This window comes from Triticum urartu, chromosome 1A (assembly GCF_056163025.1).
Source record: "Triticum urartu cultivar PI428250 chromosome 1A, HENAU_Tu73, whole genome shotgun sequence".
NCBI classification, from domain to species: Eukaryota; Viridiplantae; Streptophyta; class Magnoliopsida; order Poales; family Poaceae; genus Triticum; species Triticum urartu.
Genome location: NC_141873.1, coordinates 18,453,324 through 18,461,404, shown reverse-complemented (window position 1 = coordinate 18,461,404; position 8,081 = coordinate 18,453,324). Strand labels below are relative to the sequence as shown.

The 8,081-nt window shown below is 49.5% G+C and overlaps 1 pseudogene; it reads right to left on the bottom strand.

Moving 5' to 3' along the window:
- Nucleotides 1-5,650: 5,650 nt before the first annotated feature.
- Nucleotides 5,651-6,352, bottom strand: LOC147988490 (uncharacterized; annotated as a pseudogene).
- Between the last annotated feature and the right edge of the window lie 1,729 nt (nucleotides 6,353-8,081).

The following is an 8,081-nucleotide window of genomic DNA, read 5'->3' as shown; positions in this document are numbered from 1 at the left end:
ATAGGCGAGCACCCACTATCATCTTTGGTCTCTCGAAATCACTAGTTGAGAAGTACTCTTTCAAAAGATCGCACCCAGCTCCCCGGGTTGCGACAAGTGGCGCACTACATGTGCGACACTTGCCGCAACCTGAGAGTTTCCCTTTTTTCGTATACCGTTTATTCAAAACTTTTTATCTTCTAAACTGTGCGTCGAAATCTCGAACCGTTTTCACCATTGGATTCCTCGCGTCCAGATTTTCAAAAGTAGATCTCATGTTGATATTTAACAGACTTTTTTCACGAAAAAACGGAGGAAAAAACCAGACAAAAAAAAACTAAGCAGAGAGCATGTTGTTTTTTTCCCTTTTCGAAAGAGACACGGCCATGCCTCTCACGAAAGCAAAACCATGCTTCTTTTGAAGGAAAAAAGAGTAGAAAACATTTTTTTTCGAGATGCACCGTCGTGTCTCTTGTGAAAGCAAAAAGTGTGCCTCTCGCGGATGCAAAAACGTGCCTCTCACGGACGGAAAAAACAAAAAAAAAATTCATTTCCGAAACCATTTTTTTGCCTCTCACGGACATCAAAAGGCCAAAAAACTGAAAAAAACTGTTTAAAAAGCAGAAAACGCATGCGGATAAAAAAATTCTGAAGGAAGTACCCAGAGCACGACATGTGACGACGGCTGAGAGCGCACCAGATGAGGCACTCTCAACCTACCTTAAACTCATCTTTGAGAGGCTCCCGAAGGAATGCTAGTTAACGAGTTGCTCCCAAAGAACGCTGGTCAACGACTCCCAAGGCTGCTGCTATCCTCTTAGTACCCTGGTAGTCTAAAACAACAGGTGCACACAATTGACCACGATTCTCTCAAAAACATTCGTGGTACACGGAATACGCAATGCATGTGGAAGATTAATGCCAATGGTACGCATCGCCCAAGATCGACACCAGCGTGCACGTACGTTGTACGTCAGACAGGCAGCTCAGCCGGCCGCTGCTGGGGTGCGCCGGCGACGGCAATGCGGCATAGCGGGCACGTGGCTCGTTGGTGCAGCCACTGGTCGACGCAGCCGGCGTGGAACAGGTGCCCGCACGCCGGCAGCCGACGGACCTTCTCCCCGGCACGCAGCGGCGCGAGGCAAATGGGGCACTCCTCCACTGCGGCGGCACCCTCGAACACGAACGGCGCCGGGAGCTTGGCCGAGATCGTGGCCGCGTCTATCCCTCCGCCTTGACAACATGCCATGATGCTGATGACGAGGGCCGCGATGAAGAGGCTGACGACGAAGGCCGCGAAGACGAAGGGGCCCATGGCCCCCACGAACGGATAGACGAAGAATAAAATAACGGGGACAGCACAGAGGAAGGTGTACAAGCATCGGTGCCCGGGCCCGGACCCGGACGGCGCCTCCGTCGCCGAGTTGGCGGCGGTGGTGGTGGTGCTAGTGTCGTCCATTGGGGTAGATCCTGAAGGCGATCGAGTACACGCTACGCACGCGCGCGCGTGTTATAGGAGTATGCCCGTGGCGGCGACGGGACTGGACGGTTGGACCTGGGAAGAAACGGAGCGAGTATGAACTTGGAAAGAAACAGAAGGTCACGCGAGTATGTACGCAGATCGATTAGCGTTGAACTGGATCACGTTGGTGTGGTCTTAATTTTGGAAAGAGTAGTTACAGTATTTAAGGAAGATTCTTCTAGCCGCAAGCCAAGGAATTAGAGCTTCCTAGTTTGAGAACATGGACGTCTACCCCGCAAAAAAAAAAAAACTTGCACTGCATCTTGTTTATTTGTTGGGCAGTGTCGTCCTAGCTGGGGTGAAATAATTTTTTTTAGGGACGTGTCTACCGAGCGGCCGTTGGCTCGGTAGCACTGCAGGGCAGCCCCTTCCCTTTTAAGTATATTTTTGTCCTAATCAAACATATTAGAAAATTTTTTGTCCTCCTAATATGAAAAAGACAAAGACCATACATCGTGTTTAAACAAAACTGAAAAAGCCCACATGCCAACAAGTGTGAACACATTAAATTTAGATATTAAAATTTTAGAAAAGTCATAACTTTTGAACCGAACATCAAAATTAAGGTCCGCTTTCAACGTTAAAATCCTCGTGATGTGCTCTTCGAAACTAGATCCCATATGAGTATGTTTCGACAAAAAAATTGTGCAATTTTGTCTCCATTTTGTGCAACCGTGCAGTTGTTGATGTGCAACTATCTAATAGTCGATGTGCAACTTTCTCTCTATCCATGGATGTCCAGTTTTCAATGATGGCACCTCACCCCAAACTACCCACTATTAATTGAGATGTGCAATTTCGTCTGTTGCCCCAGTCAACTTCTTAGTAGTCGATGTGCAACTTTTTCTCTGTTGTTGGAAGTGCAATTTTTTTACTGTTTGCTACCTCAGTCAACTGCCAAGCAGTGAATGTGCAACTTCAAAAATTGTCCCAGCCAACTACCTAATGGTTGATGTGCAACTTTTCCCTATACCCATGGGTGTGTAGTTTTTATTGCTAGCACCCCTTCCCACCCACCCCAACTAGTGAGATGTGCATCTTTAGGATCTCAACTATAGACAAAACTTTTCTCTACCCTCATGGTCTTATGGATGTGCAGTTTTTCACCATTCAACAAATCCATGTCGGAACGGTGTGCAACTTCCTCTGCTGCCCCAGCCAACTGCCTAGCAGATTATGTGCAACTTCGCCTATTGCCCCCACCAACTAAAACTAAATATCGACAAGTATGGAGGGGGAGGAGTTGTCCATTGACCACTATAAAGTTAGAAACAACAGAATAAGTTGCACATATAGCTGATAAGGTAAGTGGGCATGGTATGACATCAGTAAAAACAATAATCATCCATGAATAGGGAATGGGAGGGTTGCACATCCACTACTAGGTAGTTGGCCGGGTAGTAGACTAGTTGCAGATCACTAAACATTGGTTGTCATGGTGGCTAGGTTGCGAATCTCATAAAAATTTCGACCATGTAGGTTTACAAAATGGTTTTGAAAAAAGTTGCACCATGTTGTACTAAAATTGCACGATGTAGTAATAGAGTTGCACAATATAGTATCAAAGTTGGCATCAAAAAAATTTCATCAAAACATATCCATACAGGATCTGGTTTCGAAGATCTCGTCGCGATGATTCCAATGGTGAAACAGATATGAATTCTGACGCATGGTTTCAAAGATATGACTTTTTGAAAATTTGTAAACCCGAATAAATGCATATGCACATCCAACAGACATGGAGTTAAATGGGCTGACCTTCCCATGTGTCCATCCTATTAGTACTTGCCACGTCATGAGTAGAGACAAAATTTGGACCACGAAACTACATGCACGCTTGTGTGGGAGTCGGCCGCCTGTTTTCACCAAATAGTGCGTACGCACTTTTTAGATTTCAGGTTTTTTTAGTACATAGGGTGAAATAATTTGGAGAGTAGTTTTTCAGCTCCAAGGTGCCTAGGCACGCTCTATGAACAGTAAAATAAAAAATGGAAAAGAAAATCTGAAACTTTTCAACATCAAAGATGTTAAAACTTTTTAGGTGCTAAGAAACCATTCGAGGAACTCTACACACGAAAAAGATTTCAGTGCTTGAAGTTTTGAGCACTTTAGCACTGAAATCTAAAACTCGTTTGTACACCTTTCTCTACATGATATTTTGGCATGAAAACTTGCAAAACCCGCGAAGTTTGACCATCTTTGATGTTTCAACACCTACAAACTTGCAAAACCTAATCCCCCCCCCCTCCCTCCAGCCATCCGATTTTACTTAAGATTGCAGTTGCAGCAGAAAAAATCATCCCTGATACACACACCCAATGACATCAGAAAAATGAGTGGCATTTGCACAAAAACATAAAGGTGGGATGAATTTTAAAATGTATTCAGGGTGTTTACAATTTATTAGACAACAAAAATATCTACTAGTTGCCAGTATCTCTTTACGCCTTTGATGCCGTTCCACCTCAGTGATGCCCAACAAATATTGCATTAGGATGAAAAGGCAAAGTATATTTTTAGTACTCCATGATAGCATGTGCATAAGAGCATTATTTTTGTCTTGTTGATATATGTGTTTGCAACTGTAATCCAAGTCACGACTTAATTTGGTTGCAAACATATTAGACAACTCCACCAAAGATAATCAATCTGTAAGAACATGCATACCAAATATTCAAGGTTGCATATCAACATAGATATTCTTAAAAAAAATCTTTATGGCACAAATTCAAATAATATGCAAATCAACGTTAAGCTACTAGTTTAAATAAATCTCGTATCAGAAGTTTAGTGTACATCATTGTATTGGGTTGGTTATTGTGCATTGTGTGAAATAGGGAACATGATTATCTACCTATTGTAACCTTTAGGATATAGGCGTGCCTAGTTATTTCACATCTAAGTGACTCAACAAGCATAAACAAAAGTAAAAGCAAAAAATCCCGCACGAATCTCCGTATAAACTCAATGACATAGGAGTTACATAATCTGTAGCCGTTTGGCCCCCCAGGGCACCTAAAAAGAGCGGCCTGGGGGCGAACCGGCGCTAGTTCGGCCCCTGGGGGCGACCTAGCTCCCAGTCACGCCCCCAGGCGCCGGCCCCAGGACGCGGCAAATTCGAACTAGGTCGTTCCCGCTCACAAAAATCGCCACAAGTCGAGCGATCACAAGTCACAGTTCGGCGATCGGATCAGATAGTCTGGCGTAAAAAAAATAGAGCGCCCGCGCGCAACGCATCACTCGATGGGGTCGGCCTGAGGCATCGGCGGAGTCGGCGTGCGCGGGCTTGGCGGGGTCGGAGCTGCTTTTGTGCTAGGCGGCGTCGGCGCGGCTTCGTTGCTGCTGGGCGTCATGGAGGCGTCGTCACTCGGGCTAGGCGGCGGCGTCGGCGTAGGCACGGGGCTTGGCGTCGCCGTCGTCGGCAGCTGGTTCAGGATGAGGCTGCGCTCCGCCATGTACCACGCCTTGAGCTTCTCGTCGGTGCTCTGGAGGATGTCCGCCCCGCCCATCAGAAAAGCCAGGTCGGTGTTCCTCTTCTTCGCGGCGACGTTGGTCTGGAGCAGGTCGAGCTTGATGGCGTTGTTCGTCATCAACGACGACCACTGCGCCGCGGTCTTCTCCTCACGCAGGGCAGCCCAGGCCTGTGCGTCGGTGAGGCAATGCTCGATGGACTCCTGAACTCGCGCGGCAGCAGCGTCGGCGTCTTTCCCTTTCTTGGCCCCTTTGTTGCCGTCTGGCCGCCCTTCTGAAGCGCTCGGCGTCGACGCGTCCGTCTTGTAGGTCTCCTTGGCCTTGAAGAGGGTGCGGCGGACCTCCGCCCACTTCTCGCACTTGTCGATGTGCTTGTAGACATGGAGGTACTTGAAATCGGCATCACTGTTGCCCTGGCGGCACAGGGCGAACATGCGCACCAGCTGCGTCGAGGAACAAACAGTTGGCAGCGAGACACGGCGAAGAGAGGTGTGAGGCCCGCGTGCCATCCCTGATCCTCAACGTTGGCGCCGCTCTCCGAGCAAGCTGCGCTCTCCTCGACGATCCCATGCCACTTGTTGCACGCCGCCTGGATTAGCCCCCAATGATTCGCCATTGCCTTCGCCCCACGCTGCATGTAGACGCCTTTAAAGTAGGGGCCGACCAGTTTGCGCTCGTCTAACTCGGCCTTGATGCGCTCCCACTATGTGTCGATGCTCTGGTTCGCGCCGGTGGTCGGGTCGAGGCAGACGACTTTCCACGCTTCGGCGAGACATTCCTGCTCCTTGGACGTCCACTTGATGCGCGGCTCGCCGGTCCTGGCCGCCCTCTTCTTCTTCTTGCGCCTCGGCCTTGTCTCCTCCTCCTCCTCCTCATCCTCCTCCAGCTCCTCCTGCTCCTCTTGCTCCTCCGGCTCCTCCTCATCGTACTCGAGTTCGCCGTCCAGGCCGCCGCTGAGGTTCCCCGTGTCATCCTGGGTAGCTAATCCCGGGACGCGGCCGTAGTGGCCGAGCTTGCCGCGATGATTTCGTCCATGTCGGCGTCGGTCTCGTCGGTGTCGCCGAGGTGCGTCGTCGAGGCTTGTGAGAAGGGCAGCACGCCACGGCGGAGAGGGGGCGTCGGGGAGGATGCGTACACTGGCGGCAAGTAGTTGTATGGAGGGTACTGCACGCTGGCGAAGGCGGGCGAGGGCGTGCGCTGGGATGGGTGTCCGTGGGGGAAGGTGACGTTGGGGTTGAACCCACCATGCGCGTCCCCGTCGGAGTAGCCCGGCGACGGCGTGCATCCCCATGGTTGCGGCGACGAGAAGCCGGCCGGAGAGCCGACGCTCTGCTGGCTCTAGGGCGCATACTGGGCGTGACCGCCGGGTGGATTCGTCATCCCCACCCGAGACGCCTCGGCCTCGGCTTGATTCGCTGCGGCGGCAGCCGCGCGCGCCGCGTTGTCTCAGGCCTTCTTGGCAATGGCCCTGTTCCGCAGGTCGGCGGTGACAGCCTCACGTCGCTGAACTTCCGCCCTCCAGTCGGCGTTTGACATGCCCGGTGGTTTGGACGGCGGTGCCCTCGGCTTCCTCTGCTTCAGCTGGGCGACGGTGGCGGCCGTAGTTGCCGCGGTGCGGGGGATCACGTACTTCTTTGGCGGCATGGCGGACGGCTGGGAGGCAAGCGGGAGGGAGATTGGCGGGAGGAATGGAGAGAATGCGAGGGAAGTGGGGGGAAAAGCGGGAAGAAACGGCGGGAAGAGGCTCTCGACTCGCCGACAGAGCGGCCCCATGCCTCTTTTCGCTTGCGCCGGCGCCCCCAAGCGCCCCCCAGCGTGCCGGGTTCGGCATGGGTCCCCCGACGCTAATTTCGGCCCGAGCCAGTGAAAAGAGGGCCTTTGGGGGTGTGACTGGGCCGATTTTTCGGCGCTGGCACAGGAAAAATCGCCTGGGGGACCATCTTGGGGGCGCGGCTGGAGATGCTCTTAGATGTGCAATATTTAGAGTACACCTAGGTGTGCTTAAGCAAAACCGTTAGCATATAGTAGCTAGATGGAATCAACATCTCCTATGGTGCTAATAATGGCTTTTGTGAGAGCATGAAACTATCATATCTACTCAATTTAAATGGGGCAGGAAACAAATATAATATGTATTTCCACCCCCTTATAAATTAAGGTTGCACCCTAAGAGTAAAGAAATGATTAACATGAAAGATAATATCATATTTGAAATCTACACAATTTTCTATTGGATTTCCATATATGACATGTTAGATTTGGAGTTAGGGTTTGAAAGATATGAATCTTTTTAAAAGCATTTGAAACTACCCAAAAAACAAAAAAACGAAGGTTAAACAAAGAGTAGTTGGGCCGATATTGCAACATTGTGTAGCCCATCTCCTAAGCGAAAGGGGCAAAAGGGGGCAAGGTAGTAATATCCTACGCCCACCAAAATTCAATGCGAAAGGGGGGAAAGGGGAGAAGATGGGATCAAACCCAAGTCTCCTGGGTGAATGAGTGTGAGGCTCTAGCCAATGGGGTAATTGTGTGCTTGTAATGCATGAGTGGATCACTGCACATGAATCAAAGGCGATGGCCGATCCAGAGACTTATGAAGAAAGAAGTGAATCAATTTTTGCACTTATCGGTGGCATTGGGCTATTTTATGGCAACTTTAAGGGAAACTACACGATGTACGGGCAGTAAGAATTCTCCCTTTACTAGATGTTTTTTCCCCTGAGTGAACGTGTTATGACCCATTCAGTTCCACGTGCGAATCTCAATGAAAGACACATGACAATCACTGTTCGCTCCCACGCACCGCTCTGATAGAACTACATGTTGGCGGCACTAAACATTTTGTTCAGGATGCCAATTTGAGGGAACAAATCTGCGATGGTAAATTCTGCTTTTGGAGCATGACAATTTTCACCAGTTCCCCTTGATGTAGCATGGCAATTTTTGATGTCAGCATGGCAAATCTAGAACAAGTTGGAACTTTAAGTTAGTCTAGCAATTCTCCATGTTGCATGACGACAAATCACTATATATGCATGACAATTACTCTGTTGCACAGTACTGGGAAAACCTTACCAGTAGCATGGGTTTTTTGCATACCAGTAGCATG